This window comes from Neopelma chrysocephalum, unplaced genomic scaffold, assembly GCF_003984885.1.
Source record: "Neopelma chrysocephalum unplaced genomic scaffold, ASM398488v2 Primary Assembly neopelma1_66, whole genome shotgun sequence".
NCBI lineage: Eukaryota > Metazoa > Chordata > Aves > Passeriformes > Pipridae > Neopelma > Neopelma chrysocephalum.
In genome coordinates, this window is record NW_020897725.1 from 14,398,165 (window position 1) to 14,417,973 (window position 19,809).

Here is a 19,809-nt window from a genome sequence, read left to right on the forward strand (position 1 = left end):
TTTTTTCTTTATTAACTCTATACTTGTTGTCATGGTGTAGGAGGAGAAAGAGTTGGGAATTGCTTTGAAACATCCCAAAATAAAACAACAATCAATACTCATTATATTCAGAGTCTTGATGGATTAGATAATTATTTACTGTTCCCAGCTTTGATTTTTTGTGGGACATTTGAATAGAATATAACGGTTGCATTAAGAGATTATAAAGTTCTTTCTGGATTAATAAAGCATTATAAAAGCAGTGGCATTCAGCTTGTAGGTATGAATATGTATAATGACATTGTCTGCACTTCAGGCTGGTTTTCTAAGAGAAAATATGAGGTTTTGTCCCATTGTGTATGTAATGTTAGCACATAATGAATAGTATGTAAAGAATTATCAATAGCAATGGCAACAGAAAGGAAAGACAAATGCTATTTATGAATGGTACTGCAACAATTTCAACTGAAATTCAACAAAGGAAGCTGTTCACTGAGAAATTCACTGCCATCAAATATCATTATTTGGGCAGTTTTCTAGTTTATATTTGTTAAGTGCCTTTTCCAAACTGCTCTTTGAATGTAGCTGATGGATTATTTTTCCCTCTTCAGGTATGCCTGCTTGGAGAAAGACATCAACCATCACAAATTCATAGCAAACCTGTTCTCTGACCTGCTTCTGTCTTGTATTCCTCCCAAGGGCCAGCACTAGATCCTCTCTCCGTGGGGAACATTCCCTAACAACAGATGGGATAAACAATCATTTTCCTAAGCAAATCGAGAGAGAATCCACTTCAGCCTTTTCCACTGAGATCAGTTCCCACTTTCCAAATGCCACATGCAGGCTTCTACTCCAGCCTGGAAGTTGTTCCCCCGCTCTGTGACTCGTGGCGCCTGGCTTGTTCCAGCCTCCTGTTTACTGATCCCGTTAACTTTTATGGCGTAATAGTGGTAAATGTTTACGGCTGGTCTTTGCTGGATTAATCTTTAATGAGCTTTTTACTAAACACAACTTCACGCTCTCTGACCAGAATCTTGCAGGAACCCACGAGGCATTAAAATGCAAATTCACACCACTCCTGACTAGAATTAGCTTTTTGGGAACAGTAAGCACTGGTCAAAATGACAATCACCTACTTTGATAACAACTAACCCCACCCCAGAAGGAACCTACCCAGGATGGGACAAATCGATAATGAACTATGCTGAAAATTGTTCTCCTTCTTTCCAATTGTGATAATCTATTTAATGGGTAAAGCAATGAAAATGGGACTATCTGAGTTTATTATCAAGCATCTCACAGGGTGTTATATCACAGTGCCTGCTGAGATCTGCAGTTAAAATGAAAAAAGAGGAGTTCATTTCACAACGGGAGTTTGGGATTTCTTGGTACGGTTTGGTTTGGTGTTTAAGATTGCTTTTTGCCTTCACTGTGTATAAGCCTCATTTGAGAGCTGCTGTTATTTTAAAGTTTTCTCTTTTATTTAAACCAATCTTTGGGATGTGGAGGAGAGTTCTTGAGAAACTGGCAAGGCCAGGATCACTTCTCAGAGAAGAGCTTGCGGTGCAGGTTGTGATAAATAGTACTGATCAAAGAGCAAATTCATTATATCTCCCTCCAACCTTCTTGTACCTATTTAGATAGCTTGGAAGTTTACATACCACTGGAATATTAATGCAATGGTTCCAGCTGACTGTCCTGCCAGTACCATGCTATGGAATCCTATGCATACTGGCTTACAGTGTTATACTGAGTTGTACATTGACAGCTAAATCCAATTCACATTCCAGCCCCTCTTGTTGTAGTGATCACTACTGCTGTGGCCCTTCTCACCCATTCTAAATAGTCCTTCTGGTTCCATTGTTTCTGTAGGATTTACACACAGGTAGCATTCCATGGCCTTTCTTTTTCAAATGCTGCCTACACCCTCAGCTCTTAAAAATCACCATAGTTCAATGGACTGTAGTGGAACCATGTCAATTAAAAATGTTTAAAAGAACTGGCAAATTAAACTCTTTAAATCTATTTTAATGTGCTGTTCCATTCTTACTTTTTAATTTTAACTTTATAATTAATTTCTCGTAAAAAGACCAGCAGTCTTTTAGACCAGGAATGCAGTGAATACAGTTCTGTGGATTTTAAAATGCAATCAAAAATGCTGGTAAGGCACCATTTGGTAATAAACACCTCACTGAATGACAAGAAACTCCTTTCTATGCTGTACGTGATTTGTGAGACAAGTTCCAGACTGCATGGAACAATGGGTCACAGGTCTGCCCAGAATGGCAGGTTTAGGCTTGATATCAGAAGAAAATCTTTACTATGACGGTGGTGAGACATTGGAACGGGTTGCCCAGAGAAGATGCGGGTGTCCCAGGTGTTCAAGGCCAGGTTGGATGGGGCTCTGAGCAACCTGGTCTAGTGGAAGGTGCCCCTGCCCATGGCAGGAGTTGAAACTAGTAGATCTTGAAGGTTCCTTTCAACACAAACTGAGTCAGCAGTACCCTGGCAGCCAGGAGGGCCAAGTGTGTCCTGGGGGGCATCAGTCAGGCAAAGCATCACCAGCTAGGCAAGGGGATTGTCCTGCTCTGCTCTGTACTGGGCAGGCCTCACCTGCAATATTGGGGCAGTTTTGAGCACCACAATATAAGTAAGATATTAAACTATTAGAGAGTGTCTAAAGGAGGGCAATGAAGACGGTGAAGGGCCTGGAGGGGAAGCTGTGTGAGGAGAGGTTGGGGGAACTTGGTGTGTTCAGCTGGAGAAGAGGAGACTGAGGGGAGACCTCACTGCAGTTACAACTTCCTCAGGAGGGACAAAGGAGGGGCGGGCTCTGATCTCTTCTCTGAGGGGACCAGTGATAGGACCTGAGGGAATGGCCTGAAGTTGTGTCAGGGGAGGTTTCAGTTGGATATTGGGAAAAGGTTTATCACCCAGAGGGTGGTTGGGCACTGGAACAGGCTCCCAGGGCAGTGGTCACAGCACCAAGCCCGACAGAGTTTAAGAAGCATTTGGACGACATTCTCAGGCAACTGGTGGGATTTTTGGGGCTGTCCTGTACAGGACCAGGAGCTGGACTTGATGATCCTTATGGGTCCCTTCCAACTCAGGGTATTCTATGATTCTAATGTGCAGAAATCTTTTGAGCTCAATGAAGCAGCTGTTTGAAAGTATTCAGCTGCTGTACTTTCTAGGGAGTACAGTAAAAAAAAAGGTAAATTATCATTCACTATAAATTTCTAGAGACTTAAATTATCCAGAAGTATCCATACTTGGTTAGAACCTTCTTTTTGTTTCTTAAAAAGCAACCAAGAGAGGTTTTTTTCTTGTGGGTTTTTTAGTTTTGTTTTGTTTCCCCTCCCCCATAATAGGGATTCTTCTGTATATTGTTCTACAGTAGTTTTGCTGCTTATGTGGTGCCTTTCATCTGGAGTTCTCAGAATAAAAATAGCCAAAAATTCTGTTGCATTTATTAAGGATACACTTTTATCAGTCTGAATGTACTGAATAAGCTAATCTGAACTATATTACATTTACATAAAATCAACATTTCTTACTGTAATAGTGCTCAGAGCACGGACTAGGATGTGTTTGCAGAGAGTCAAAGGCTTCCTTGTGAAGTCCAAGCAGGGCTGTGCCACTTCTGGCGTTGATTTGATGTTACTGAGCTGTTCCATGCTTTGTTAGGAAGATCAACCTCCTCATTGTTGCCTTTCACATTTCCATTCCTCAAAATGTCTGCCTACAGCATAGATATCTTCTAATCTAATTTTTTTGTATTAAATGGTAGTATTGTCAATATGCTATTCATGATACATCATCATAAAAAACCCCAAAGATTTAGAATTTTAGGTATGGCTTTATTTTTCAAAGATAGGTTTTTGCAGTGCTCATGTCTAACCTTGAGCTGGTTGCTTATACTGTCTGTGCACACAGTGAGAGTGAGGGGAAATGGGCTTCTAGGCACAGTTCATCATATGTGTTTTAGAAAACAGCCTTAGGGAGTCTGACTCCCACATAACAAAATCAGGTGAAATTGCCCTGCATTTTTCCAGGCACATGAACTCTCCCTTTGGCACCCTCACAGAACTGTCAGGAATGCAGCAGGTTTACACATGGATATGAATTCAGGATGGCATGTCATGATGTAGGAAAGCTGGTGGGGGAGGGACACAACAGACCTTGTGCTCAATCACAACTGTTTGAAATGACATTTGGAAGCAGCAACAGGCAGCACTTAACATTTACGAGGAATTGCCTCCCTGCACTCCTGGGGCACTGAGTGTTCATTGCTGTCTGTGTGGGAGGGGTGTGGTGCATGGAAAGTGCAATTTGCAGCATGTATTTACTGTTTCTAAAGGTTTGTTGAATGCCAAGAGATTCTTTTTGCTTTGTTCCTGGAGAGGGTTTTTCACTTGCAGAGAGAAAAATTAGCAAAATATATGTAGAGTGAAATGTGGAGGTGGAGAATCCTTTATCCAGAATTATGATGCTGTTTTAATCTGGTTTACCAGGAACCACATGAACTCTGTTAGATTCTGATGGTTTTTTGTTGACACATTATGCACTGATATTTCCCCTTTTGGGCAGTTGCCTACACATCCAACTTTATTCCTCCTGCTTCTGTCTGCCACCAAGGCCGACAGCAGAACTTTGCTGCTCCATGTGAATAAAGACAGAAGAATGTCAGCTTGTAGATTTAGTCTCTTATAGTGATTGTCCACTTCTGGGGGTACTCCCTCCATATTCCCAACCTGGTCTTGGGAACAAGCAGAGGAGAGAAAGTTAAACCCTTGGACTCAGTGTTTTGTGGTGGGATGTAACTATCAGCCAGTTTAACTGAGCAGGTGTACAGCCTGCTTAGCATGACACCATACCTCACAACATAAATGATGTGTTGTTGCTATAAACTTCTACATCACAGACTTCTATGTCCCTTCAATTGCAAACTCTGCATTAGGTCTATCTACTTTTCCCTTGATTATTGTAAAGGTTGGAGGGCTCATAAACCTTCAGGAGCATTGCAAGAACATGTAAGCAAGGCTGCAAATCCCCCTTGTTGTCCCCTCTGTTTCTGCTCATGGCCAACTTCCCCGAGGAACCAGATAGAGAAAGTTGTCTTTTTGGTGTTTTTTGAACTAGCAAACAAACGAGACTTAGACTTTTCAAGCTGCAGAGGTTGCAGATAAACACGAGGAAATTCTCTGTGAATGGCTTGTTATATCAGCCCAGCTCAGGGTGTGCAATTCTGAGTAAAGGTCAGAGCTACTCTGAAAAATTAGTGTCAAAAGATGTCTTCAAGCTCTTTCACCAAAGAAAGAGCACACTCTGGACCGTTCTTATACAAGCAACAAAAATCATACTCAGGTGGAGAGTCATAGAATCATGTAATGGTTTAGGTTGGAAGGAAAGGACATCTAGTTCCAACCCTCTTCCATGGGCAGGGATGCCATCCACTACACCAGGTTTCTTCAAGTCTCATCCAACCTGGCCTTCAACACTTCCAGGTATGGGGCAGCCACAGCTTCTCTTCTTCTTTCTTTTTGTGTCAGGGCCTCACCACCCTCACAGTAAAGAATTTCTTCCTAATATCGAATCTAAACCTGTCTTCTTTCAGCTTAAAGACATTCTTCCTGTCACTACATACCCAGATGAGGAAAGGAAGACCCAAGACCTCTCCATCTCTGCTAGTAATGCTCCTGTGGGTGCAGGCATGGATCTGGCTTGCCTTCATTGCTGCAGTGCTGCACTGCTGACTCACGTGCAGCTTGTTGCCCACCAGGACTCTCAGGACCATGCCAACAAAGTTTGTCCCCAGAACATTTTCTATTTTCTAGGTTTTCTTTTAGAAAAATTGCATAAAATGTCAAAAACCTCTAGATATAATGGTAAACTTATATTATATTCTGGCTGAAAATAATGATTAAACCCCCAAGTTTTATTCCCTATTCATCTTTGTCTAGTCACTTGGTACTTGAATGATTCTTCAACTTTCATATCTAACCTTCCATTTATATATGTAAGCAAACAAATGACTCAATTTCCAGGAAATCTGGGCAGCAACAATTTGCTTTATTTCTCTGGAAAAAGCAAACCCCACTCAAGTTACCAATATCACTGAAAGTGCTGCCTCAAACAGTTCTTGAACAGGTAACACCCGTCTCCTGATCCAGCCTCCTGCATTGTTGGGTTTATTGTTTACTGTGTCTCCAACACTTCAGGCTCTCCAGGTGTAGAGTGCTACAGTCATTCAGGAGAGTTCAGTAAAAAATGGAAACAACTCCGTGGGAGGTTGTCACAGGACATTTGCCTACTTTTTATTGAAGTTTCAAGTTTTCTGACAGTCTTCAGTTTACTTTCCAAAGATCCCTGTCTTTCATGCGTGCATACGGCGGAGGAAAAGATGAATTTATTAATAAAATATTTCTTGTGTGTCATTCAAGGTTTTTAAGACATGAAATGTGGACAGTCCTGACCTGAAATAAACATCAGTGAGGCACTAGAGCAGGTGCCCAGAGAGATTGTGGACTCCCCATCCCTGGAAGTGTTCAAGGCCGTGTTGGATGGGGCCCTGAGCAAGCTGTGAAAGGTGTCCCTGCCCTTGGCAAGGGTTTGGAACTAGATGGTTTTTACAGTCCCTTCCAACCCAACCCATTCTATGATTCTATGGTCAATACATAGAAAAAATATTTTGGCAGTTCCCAATTTGTCACCTGTTTGTCATGTGAGAGCACAATCCCTCTGCCCAAAGCCAGACTAGGTGTTCCTCATGCCTGACTCCTCCATCCTACCACAGCTGACTGGTAGGTGTTCATGTGTGTCAGTATGAATGAAGTCTTCCATGGATTTCTTATACCCTCTTCCATGAATATCTTGGAAACTTGTGTGCCAGTACATGGCTGTTGCTCTCATTACCCACCTCCCTCCATTACAACACTCAAGGCCTTTCAGGGCAGGAAGATCGTGGCATTTTGTTTGTGTCTTAATGAATATTTTTATTGCAAGCCAGGAAATAATCAGCTGTGTGAGCTGTGCTTCAAATTAAAATCTTTATGCTACAGAAGAGGACAGTTGGTTTTTTCCCTCACCCCATTTGGTTTATCTGCATGGAGGTTTAAGATTTTTTACTCTGCGAAAACAAATCACTTTCCGTGGTGGGATTCTTTTTTTTCTCTTTACAGCCTGGACATGTAGAAAAAAATTTAAGAACAATGAATGCCAGCTGAAAGATGGATACATCCTCTATTGAGTAAACAAAGTTACTGTGTATTGGCAAAAAGTTCCCTGCATTGGATTCTTCATTGGACTCAAGTTCCCAGCCCCAATAAATCAGTATGCTGGACTTCTACTCAGTCAATGTTTCTAGACGGCAATGAGAGAGCATCACATGTTAAAGTGTAATGAATCGTATCAGTAAGTAAGTCTACTCCCAGCCTGTGTTAGAATCTATCAATATAACAAAGTGGCTGTCAGCCTGATGTGCAGATAGACAACTCCTCTGATGGATGTGTGCATCCTTCCCTCCCCTGTGAAAATACCCTGAGCTGGCAGAAAAGGAAAGTAAACCTCATTTTTTTGCCATGGGCCTGTGTTTGAGGCGTGTACATCAAGAGGAGAAGGTTTCGTGTGGAGGAAGAACGAGGGACTTGGATCATGAAACAGTTTAAACCACCCAAACGGGAGGTTTTAACCACCTAAATCTATGAGGCTTGGAAATCCTCTTCCCACACTGTTAGCCCAGAGTCTGTTTTTATCAAGTACTATTTCTGATTTTAATTTGGGTCAGAGGGATTCCTGAATAGTCCAGCTAGACTTGATATTTAGCCCATTCCACCTTTTTTTTAAGGTGGAATTTTTACCCTAATACATCTAGAAAAAATGAGATGAATTACATCTGATGAGGCCCAGTGACTAGACAGGGATCACTGTGTAAAGTAGTCATGTCTCTTGTAGACTGCTATATTAAGCAGGATGCATATGATTAAGCAAGAAGAGCCCTCCATGTCCAGAAGACTTAGTTTGTACAAATTAGGCAAGATCTGGAGTGCGAGGAGCAGCAAAGGGGAGGTCACCAACTTTGTTGGTCAACATAAGGTAGAGTCAAACACAGAACTGCTCAGTGGTGGATTGGTCCTTTAGCTGTTAGGCCGTGCTACCTTTCCATCAACATTAGAGAGGTGGGGGGAGAATGTCCATGAACTCCTTGTTTCTTCCCCAACATTCTTTGAACAGCTAGTATTTAAAATGACCTAGATGAAGATAATAAATGTCAATTGGGAGTCAAGTCCTAATGAGGTTATAGAAACTTGTGTGAATAATTTTTGGCACCTGTGTCCTCGAGGCTGGGCATTGGATGGGGCCAGGTATTAATATTTGGTTTCACAGTCAAAGTGGATAATTTCTTAGTATAACTGGCAAAAAACCCAGTCTGTTGTTCTAGTGCATATTCCCTTGAAACCTGTCAATGTCATCAAAGCTCTGCAGTTGTTTTGCTGTAGGATCAGTCATCTCCTGCTTAATCAAATTGTGCTGCTTTGTCCTCAGGCTCTGTGCAGGGAGCAGATGGCACTTTTGTGTTTTGCCACAAAAATGGTTGGCCTCATCATAAGGGGGCAGCTGGCAAGAGACGTGGTAAAGGTTAAACTCGATGCTCTTGAGTCCCTTTCCAACCTTAATGATTCTATGATTCTAGAAATTACCATTACCGCAGGAGATGCTCAAATACGGTTTGTGGTGTTCATTTTCTCAGAACCTTGTTGGCATAACCAGCAGGTACCACATTGGATGTAGGTTGAGCTTTTCTTGAGAATAACAACTTCATCATGAATAAAGTTGGCTCCTTTTTCAAGACACCCACTGCAATCTTCTTTAAACAGAGAGTGGTGGCCATGCAAAGATGAACCTGAAGGAGAGGATGACTTGGAGAGTGAACAGTATTCCTGTGCATGAAGCAGAACAGCCTGAGGTGCTGATTGTCCTTTTGCTTAAGCAAACTGAAGTACAAAACTGTCTGGGGGACTCCATTGACAGCTTCTAGGCTCGTGGCTCAGTCTGGCAAAGCTCATATACCCACTTGGTCAGGAAATACTAGGAAAGGACATAAAACTCTCATCACCTGCACCTTGTTTGTGAAGGGGAGTAATTTTTGAAGACAAAATTTTAAGGGTGCTTGGTAGAGAGTGCCAAGTGCACTCTCAGGGAATGCCAAATTGCTTAATTTCCTCTCAAAGATTGCCCCAAAGCTGATTCTGTTAACCAAGGATGTTCAGCCCTGCGCTCAGTGACTCATTTTGCCCCAGAGGATCACAGCTGGTACTTGAATTCTTTGCAGAATTTCTCATATGTCTCCAGGATATGCATCATCAAATCATTTGCTAATCAGAATGCAGACCTTGCACTGGCACCAGGAGCCAGAGAAAAGCCAACTGCAAGATACAAGCATGGGCTGAACTGTGGAGCTTTGTACTGTTGCAACAGGTAGCAGATGGAGTCTTTGCATCATATTCACATTCAGCTTCAGATATGGTAAACCTGGGTGTTCCAAACCCAAGCTTAGAAACACATGGTCCACTAGGGCCAAATCTGTGTTTGGATGGATGGGAAACAACACATTTGAAAACTAAAAGCAAATGACATTTCGGAGGCTGATGCTGGGGAATTGTTCTAGCCTTTAGTGGCTGAATAAGACCTTTCAGCTTCTCTCTAGCGTGATGAAGGAGGGTTGAATTCCTCAGAAAAAGGCAAAGATGTCCTTTCATCAATTCTTAAAAAGTTTTGTATTTTCTGTCAAGAGACACCTTCATTCTGCCTGAAAACACAAGTAGAAGGATCCAGTCCATGAGCACAATTCCTCACTGACCTTCAGAGCATAGAAACAGAGAATACTGAGTTGGAATGGACCCACAAGGATCATTGAAGTCCATCTTCTGATATGTAGTTGCAGTAGACATCAGTGGACTGTATCAGCTGGTGTCTCAGACAGCTGAGCTCCCCAGTGATAATGTTGATAAAGCAATCCCAGTCCCTTGCTCCCACTTTACAGATTTTTTTCTAGCTGGTCTCAGTGGAAACTTCTTGACACCTACCCTGCAGATTTGGTGGTTATTCTGCCAAAATAGTGCTTTAAAAAGCTTTGTTCTATAGGAGAAATGAAGCTTGACATGTGCAGGCCTGACTATCAAGGGAATGCCCTTCCCACAAGATTTCAATGGGTCTGTTGCTCTCATTACCATGCTTGTGGCAACTTCAAAAGCTGTTATTTGTTTCTGTCATCTGACACAGAATAAACAGTTTATTTTTTCCATGTATTTAATGAATCTTGCCTTTTATTTCTGCTCAAAGAGGTACTTTGATTTTTTATTTATTTATTTATTTTAAATCTATATCCAGAAAAATCCTGTGAGTGTTTCATGTGAACAGATTCCATATGCATCTGCTCCTGGACATTCATCACCACTGTATGATAGTTCAACAGAGCCAAATGGAGGTTTTTTTTAATTTCCTGACTGGAAATATAAAACTGAATTAAGGACTTTTGGTGGTGGATAAGATCGAATTGTTTGAATGTTTCATTTTGAATTAGGTTGATGGGATGAGGAGACATGTACTGACTTTTATGAAGCTCCTTCACAAAATCATGGGTAAATTTTGCAATAAATGGAGCAAAGGAAGATGAGTAGCACTCCTTTTCTCCTCAGGAGATCCACTCCTGAGGCTGAACAGAAGAATAAAGGAATAGTAAGGGAGAACACAGAACCATTGAAGCACAGATCCATAGAATCATAGAATGGTTTGGGTTGAAAGAGACCTTAAAGACCATTTAGTTCCATGGGCAGGGACACCTTACACTAGATTGGGTTGCTCCAAGCCTCATCCAACCTGGCCTTGGACAATTCCTGGGATGGGGCATTTGCAGCTTCTCTGGGCAACTTGTGCCAGTGCATTACCACCAGATTTTGTTGTGAGTTGACAAGTATTAGGGAAGAAAGAGAATCTAAAAGGTAAAGGAAAGCGTGCAAAGGCATATGGTCGTGAGTGATTTCCTTCTGCTCTTCACAGAGTGATTTGTCTAAACATGAGATTTTGATACCTTTTAATATTTCCTGGGATTCCCTCCAGCTGTTGTTTGAGCGGGACTTGGTTTGTTGCATTTTCTTTATCACACCAGACTGGCACAGCAACTGAAGGTATTTCACATACATTGGAATGTCTGAAATGTCACAAAAAAGCCTCTTTTTAAGCAACTAATTGGAGTCCCAGTGCCATGATTCAGTCTAGGATTGTCCCATAAATGTGGCTATCTCAGTTCCTACCAGAGTTAATGGAGATCTAGTCAACATAGTCAGTAGATATTTGGGATGATTTGTCTCACCATGAAGTACCGGTAGCTTCTGGAACAGGAAACAGCAAAGCCCAGAGAGATCAGGCATAAGCCTCATGAAGCCCAGATTATCTGTGCTACCTTTTACTATTGGCTTTTACCCTGGAAAGAGCTCAAGCTCAAAGTCACTTAATTTTAGATATCTTCTGTGGTCTAAGTGTCTAGACTCATTTTGTACTAGCTGGCAAGAAATCAGAACTCCAGGGTCAGACACATCTGATAGATTTTAAATATCTCAGTAGATGTATAAAAAAAGGTCAGATGAATCAGGTCCCAAAAGACAGTGTGTTACTGATTAATACATCCTTTTGGCCAGCTGTAAAATCCGACAAAACTTAGAGGATTATTGTAACTTTGAAACATTTACATCTCTACCAAATGGGGTTTAAACTGCCTTAGGGTTTGCTTCTGCAAGAGCTGATGGGGCGAAACGAGGGAGCGAGATCGTACAGGCACTGAAAGATGGAAGGACCCCTAAAGATAATTGCCTACAAAACTCCATGAAAAATGCTGCAAGTGAAGCAACCATAAATACATTAAGGAGACAAAGCCAATACACATTAAAGATTCATGGAGTGCTATTCATTTGTGCTCTCTCTTTTGGCTCTGGATAGGCAGATATATGAATTTAACACCAGGTAAAGCCCTTTTAATGATGGACAAAGACTCATAAATCCCAGGAAACTCTCCATAGCTCACAAGGAGGATTTCTTTTGTCCCACCATTTGTTTTCCTGTACAGTTAGAAGAGCAGAAGATGTATTATACTCTAAGCCTACCTACTGACTTACGTAATTTAATGTGGCATTTAGTGAGTTCATTTCCTTTCACCAAAGGGGCAAACACCTGCTTTTTAAAATAAATGCTATTTCTATGTGAGCTATTTTGGCAAATGACCCCTCATAAGTATCATGGGCTCACAGACGCAAAACGGGAGGACTGGAAAGAATAAAGAGGCCACTTGTTCTGTCTTCTTGTGTCTGGGCAACAGATACAACAGAGGACATGAGGACCTAACATGGACAGGTAGAAATCAAAACCTCCACCAAACAGATTGCAAAAAGGAAACAAAACACACACACAAAAAAGTGATTTAAGAAACAGAACTTCAAAGTGATTATATCATTTCCCAGAAGACTCTCAGGGCGTTGTTCTTAAAAGTAGAGGAGTAAGAAAGAAAAAACCCAACACCCTAAACCAAATATGTTTAGTGATGAACAGATAACAGAACATTAACACTAATTTGCCTTGTGAAAGACCATATAAAACGAAGATGAAAAAGAAAGAACATCCTCATCAGAAGCTCAAAGAAGAGACATGGCCTCATAAACTAAAGATGACTTTTTCCATGCTTCAGGAAGGAGTTTATCTGCTATCAGAACCCTTTATTCTGTCTCCTTTATTTCCAAGATGCTTTCAAAGACTGAACCTTATTTTACTATCCAGCTGTTTCATTCCTACAGTATCCTACTCATTAGAGTGCATTGATAGAAATTAGTTAATTGGCTAATGGTATGAAGAGCCTAAAGATGCATTTTTTATTGTAAATATGAGGAACTTTTAGGTGTTCTCCAGGTAACAAAAGCTTCATGTTCAAGGAGAAATTTTCTTCTGGACTTGGAGTTTGGATATTCAGCGCTGTTCTGCCTGGACTGATGGGCATGTGGAGAGGGAGAAATGAATCACTTAACTGAGGTATCTGCAGAGGATGCATGTTTGCTTCTTTGAAAATCAGTAGAGAGATCAAGGTTCCTGCAGAAGGTCATTTAGATGTTGAGCTGTTTTAGATGGCTATGGATTCTGAGTGCAGACAAGCTCTTTCAGATGGGCAGAGATATTTAGGCAGACCTTCTATAGAGGAAAGAGTTCTCCCTATCCATAAATGGCAGAATGAAGATGCTGATTAAATACAAGTCTGTGCATGTTTTCTGCTTCTGAAGTGAACAGAACTGCCTTCCTAAATTATTATGTACATTCCAATACAGAATAGCAGATGATATAATAAAGGAGTCCTCATACCAGAAATTAAGTATACTGACCACTTTGATGAATGTTAGATAACAACAGAACCATCTCATTTTGCTGCAGTTTTCTCTTAGTTTCTGAATGACATTTCATTTTTGTCTGTCTTTAGGGAACATGTTGTTTCTGACAACCAACTCTGTGTTTTGCATTTAAACAGTTCCTCTAGTTTTGCAAATCAGTTGGCGTGGAGACACACCTGTGCACGTGATGCAATACTGTGACCTCAACAACTAACAGTGCGGGGACAGAAAAAAAGAGGGAAAGTGCTGAGCCTGAGCACCCTGCACTCGTTGTCCGTATCTCTTGTATTGAAAAGTGATTGCTGGGTGAAACCTAAAAGCTTGGAGCATGTGGTTTCTCCAGAAACAATGAATTAAAGTAGTGTGGTTTATAGAGGGAAAGCCTGCTGGGTGCTTGCAACCTAAGATATCTTTGAGAATTTCAGGCATTCAGATGTTTTCCATTTGGGAAATAGCATTTCCCAGTGCTGGTGAGATGCCTTTGAATACACTATGGTAGTGATGTGCTTTTTCTGCTTTCTTACTTTCTGCTGCTCCTGGAATATTTGGAGAAAGGTTCAGTGGAGCAAGGAGAACCCCAGAGTATTTGTTCCTTGAACCCAAAATCTCCTGGAGCCTCTAATTTCTTTCCAATTCTTTTGTCTTTGGCCTCTGCAGGAACAAATGAGCCGTGATTAATGCTGATGAAAGCATTAAGGAGATGATTTCCTCTCCTCCCACCAAAATTATTGATTGGAACACAGTTTGAGAAGACCCAATTAAAACTATATCGTGTGGCTGTATTTCCTTCACCATTTATATAAAGGGTTGAATAAGGGGCATCTGCTATTCCCATTCTCTCCATTATTTAGGTTGCAAAGTAGGCAGTCAAAGCTGTTCTCATTTTGGGTATCAGTTCTGTAACACTTCACACATTTATCTCATTTTTAACAGGTGTGGGTAACCACTTTTTTCCCCTTAGCAACAGATAACAAGCTCTCAGCTGTACTGTGTGTGCTTTGGGTGACTTCACCATGAGCAAGGCTGTGTTACCTGTTAAATTAAGACACAAAGACTGGGATTGAAGAAAACTGAGTAGAACTTGTAAATTAAAACATTTTCCCTAGATCATCTATTCTTGTGACCTTTTCTTTCCGGAAAACTCGAGATCCTATCTTGTTCTGTGGGTGAGAGATATTTTAATAAGTAGTGTATAAATAAAAAAAAAATCCTTTGGAGTTTAGATACCTGTTTGCAATTGTCCACAGCAATCATAATAATTCAATCTGTAAAGGGCAGTAAATATGGAAATTTCATGCAAGAGGACATTCCTACAGTACTAAGAATATTTTGTTTTTATTCCTTTCTCCACTGAAAGAAGAAAAATGTTTTGCATATAAACACCATATCCGTAATTGATGTGGAGAGGGCAATCTCTGAATATCTCAGTAGTAAGGAAATGCCCAGTCCTGTATCTTTCATGCCCCTGGAATTTTTCTATTGACTTCTGGGGAGCAAGACCAGGTCCATGGACACTTTATCTCTACATCAATGGCTTTTTTCACAGTAAGTGAATTTTTTTTCTGAACAGTTTTATCCCTATCAACACAAATTCTTTAAAATGTGCTTAATTAGTTTAATTTGCTATTTCAGCTGGCTGCACTAGCCTGTTTGTAAGAACAGAAAAGCAATCACTCTGCAGGCCTGGTATTGTTTCAGGCCAAAGTTACCTTGGTTTAGCTAAGCCTCTTGAATTCTGATTTTGACTGTTCAATCTCCTGCTGAGTCTTGCCAGTCTCCAGATTAGAAGTCTTGTCCATCAAAGTTCTGAGAACTTCCAAGAATCAATCCTACATGAGCTATTACAGTATATGAAGGGACATGCCATTTTTCAGCAGACTTGCCTACCTTGAATAAGGATTATGAAGCCATTAAAGTACCTTCTATGTCACTGCACAGGTATTTATACGGAGCACATTGGCAGCTGTTCTTTTCTTTTTATCTTGTTCTGAGGTTCTGATGGATGAGTTTGGGTGTGTTTCACTCAGTTTCTTTAAAATCTTACCATCCTTGGATGTCTTTTGCACCTTCAGGTCTTTCTATCCTAAGCTTGTCCCGTCAGAGTTGGCAGAACAAAGTTACATCCACGCTTTGACAGCACCAATATCACTTGCAACTGCTGGCAGTGGTAAGACTGCATTGAGAGCTGGACAGAATTCAACAAAGATCTGCATTTTGACTTAAATTAGGCATGTTGGGAAGGTGGACTGAAGTAATCCAAAAAAGTGTCTGTATAATTATACTTGTTTGATGTAAGGAGTGATTAGTAGGCAGAATAATCTCATTCATACTCCTTTCCACTCAGATACTCATATCCTAATTAAGAGTAGCATTACTTGTTCTGGTTTACTTCCTAAGTGGTATAAATAAAACTGAAAATAAAGCTGGTAAGGCAGTTACACAAGTAAACTGGTGTCATTATATCAATGGAATAAGAAACATTGTCCTATGCAGGCAGGTTTTCAGCCTTTCAAGCTACACTGGGGCTGTGACACAGATACCTGGGTGCCAAGTCTATAAACATAATGACAGTATACACAGTGCTCTATTTGGGACACATTTTTTATTTATTTCATTCTTCACAGCCTTAATTGGCATACCTCATAGGGAGTCATCTCCGGTGCCTCTTCCAATGAATATTAATCACCTGGGAATGCAGAAGACACCACCTCTGCTGTGACAATAGCTTGATTTCTCTCCGAGGGAGAGGGATTAAATCTCAGTGTCTAATGACATTATTTGTTATTTTCAGGACAGGCAGTTGCATCCTAATGGAATTCAAACATAATACAAGATAAAAAGAAATAAATAGTTGCCAGTGTTCTCCTTATAATTATCCATGCAGTGACACATACTTGAGTGTATCAGAGCTCTGCAGTGAACTGGTGTCTGGGACACATCTTCCTTTGGAATTTTGGGGAGAGTTTAAGCTGTTTTGTGGAGTGTGTGGGCAGTGTTTCTTCTGCAATTTTCTTCCTGCTTTCTATAGGAAAGTGATCACTAGACCTACATAAACCCCCTGAAATCCAAAATACATCTTGGCAAAGTACACCCAGGTCTTCCTAGGAAAGTGCGTAACTTCTGTGCCTTTGAGGATCTTTTGAATATTCAGAACACAAGAACTGGAAGGAATTCCAAAATCACCCATATTGGTCCTTGCTTCAGGGTTTTCAAACAGACTCCTAATAATGGCCTGCTGAGGTCAAAAACAGTTGTGGGATCAGGACAAGACAGGCCTTGTGCTAAGTTGAAAAAATGGAGATATTTTTGTGTAAGGAGAAAAATGAGAAGAAAAATATAAAAAGCAATTCTTACCAATAATGAACAGATTGTAAATCAAGTCTGTAAGCAAATGAGGGATGTGTTGCTTTAGTTACCCGCCTGGAAAGATTTACTGAGAGCAAATTATAGAAATGTTTGCATTTCTAGTGGATAAAAATCAGTGAAGGTCTGTTGGTGTCACCAACAGATGTCTGATTTCTATCCAGGGAGAACTTGGTTCTTTCAGCTTTTGAGGATACTTTGTAGACTGATTTATTCTCTTTGTTGAAAAGAAATCTTAGGATTTGAGGTTTTCTTTAAATGATTTTTAAGCTCTAAAATCTTGCACAACAGTTTTCAACAGTTGTGATAAACATTGGAGGGATCAATAATTCTGAAGATAAAGAAAGGAATAAAGAAGATGTGGCTAAAGAAGAGGAGAGGGAGATGAAGTTGAAAGATTTCCATTTGAAGTGGAGCTGCTGCTGTTGTGCTGCACTGGGATCTCATGTTCTTATTCTATGTCGTGCCTAAAATATCCTGCCAGACTACATTTCCCATCACACTTTCCAAAGCAGAGCTGGTCTCCTACCATCTGTTTAACAGCACAGGTTTCTGTTCCCAACTGGAAAGAAAGTGTTAAAGTGGAGAGAGCGTGGTGGTGTTTTTATATTCGTCACATCCTAACTAATTCTGGACTTATTTATTCTGTAATTGTCTCTCAATGGCATGAATGATGAGGTGAAAATGCGTTCTTTCCTGATACTGGACTCTGTTGGCTCTGGCCATTTCAATAAAGCGTCATTGTTTGGAAAGGGATGGGGATAAAATCCATTGTCAGGCATTTGTGGATCCCTCAAGATTAAACAACAATAAAAAGCTATACAAAGACCATAACCTGAAAGGCAAAATGGAAGTATCATTGAAGATCAGAGGAGCTGAACCTCTATTTTCATGGTTTTGAAGGCTTCTCCATGTGTTGCAAGTCAATAGAACAAGCAGCACAAATGTCTCAATAGGTAAAGAATAGCAAAATTGCTGTTTATTTGTTCATGCCCATTGTTAGAATTATTATAGTTTTTAAAATTTAGATTACTGTTCTCTGTGCTTTAGCCTGGACCTTCTTAGACTCTGAGGTCCAAGGGGATATTGTTAGAAAGTCTCAAGACTTTTTAGCAGTGTACATTTTTCTTCTATTCTTCTTTTTGTTTTTGTTTTTGTTTTTTTTTTAATTGGAAATGATTCAGCAAAATGTGGAGTTTTGGGTTGTTGGTGGAAAGAAATGCAAAAAAAACCCAACTCACAAACCAAAAAAGGAGTTTTGATAAAATTTTCTTCTGGAAAATCTTGGGTTCTGTGATGGAGTTACATGATTGTGGTTGAAGAAGCGGAAAAATATCCAACTGTTCCTCAACAGTAAAGACCATTAATAGCAGTAGTAAATCTCTGGGATGGGAAATCCAAGAGTTGCACCCTTGCTGAAGCAATGTTAGACCATCATTAACCCTGTGTGTGACGATGTGGTGCTGCTGTCATGTAGGTGGTTGCCAGTCTGAGCAAGAAGGTGTCCCTGCCCACGGCAAGGGGATTGCAACTTGATCCTTAAGATCCTTTCCAACCCAAACCATTTCATGATTCTAAGTTTGATTCTATGATAAAGTCTCTCTTTAAGCTCCAGTTCTAAATGTATTCAATCTGATTTTGTTCACAGAGGATTTATATCCTGAGGACAAAAAAACCTATGTATGCACACTTTATGGACAGTAAGTCTGTCTGCTCCAGTCAAGAGTTGATACCTTTTGTGATTATTATATGAGAATTTGATTAGATTTTGTCATGTCTACTTCCCTTGTGAAGAAGGGTGACTGTTAGACAGAAAGTCATTAGAGCCTGACTATGTCTGTGCATCATAATGAACGAATGGTTCACTCCACCCACCACCCTGACACGGGTGCAGTCTTAGCGGAAAATAGCTGGAAAAAGAGCTTTGCTTCTCTGTTGTGCAGCCACACACTCTCTAAACTGACCATTCAGGTAAATTTCTCTGTAACGATGAAGATTTATGTTCCTTTTTTTTTTTTTTTCACTCTGTATTCAAGGATTTTGCTGGAAGACAGTAAATAATCTGTGGATCAGCCTTTACTCTTTCCTGTGAGGGTGGTGACGCACTGGCACAGGTTGCCCAGAGAATCTGTGGCTGCCCCACCCCTGGAACTGTTCGAGGCCAGGTTGGATGGGGCTCTGAGCACCCTGGTCAAGTGGAATGTTCCATGGTAGGGGGTCTATTTCGACTCAGACCATTCTGTGATTCTCTGATTCTATTTGTGGCATTACCTGAGGGAAATCAGTACCAGCTTCTTCTGGGGAAAAAGCCTCAGCAGGTCTTCATGCAATTAATGATTACTTATTAAATATTATTAGTGGTTGAAAATGGACTTTTTTTGTTAGTTTACTGCACCTGCATAGTCCTTGTCTGACAAGTAGGTTTGTCTGACTGGGGAAAATAAAGGTGCGAAGCAGGGTTGAGAAGTGTAAAACAATATCCCAAAGGATAAAATAGCATGGAGGCAGAAAACACCTCATCTGAGATGCCACAGTAAATCAGGGCATTGCTGTAGATTTTGGGATGTGCTGAGCATTAGGACAGGGAAGTTATTGAAGAGGACAGGAGTTTAGGGCACACCAAATAGCCTAATTGGAAAGAGCAGTGAGAAGATGAAGGGGATGACTGTGATCTGCATTACAAAGCAGATCAAGTTGAATGATTGCAAAGGTCTCTTCTGGCATTGAATTTTTTTGTCTGTGGAAGGGTTTCATTTAAATAATTCATAACCAAGAGCAAATTCTGAACAATTGCGGAAAAAAATTCAGTACAAGCCTGCTAGGGATTCTGGGATTTGGTCTTCAATATCTGAGCTCTTGAACTTTCCTAATGAAAATACTAATAACTTTTTAATTCTCTGCTTCAAGCCTCATTGGAGAAAATCATCAATGATATATTCAATTGTAAAATTCACAGAGGGCTTCACAGTTATATAAATCATTCAATTAAAGAGAAACTGCATTACATGACTGAATCAACCAAATGGAATTTGAGAGTGGATTC

General features: G+C 40.5%; 1 long non-coding RNA gene across 1 annotated transcript; it reads right to left on the reverse strand.

Annotated features, from left to right (window-relative positions):
• Positions 1 to 9,736: 9,736 nt before the first annotated feature.
• Positions 9,737 to 10,696, reverse strand: LOC113968097. Its single transcript, XR_003534372.1, has 2 exons — positions 10,591 to 10,696; positions 9,737 to 9,838 (listed from the first exon to the last, which is right to left on the reverse strand). It is a non-coding gene; the product is annotated as an uncharacterized LOC113968097 (long non-coding RNA).
• Between the last annotated feature and the right edge of the window lie 9,113 nt (positions 10,697 to 19,809).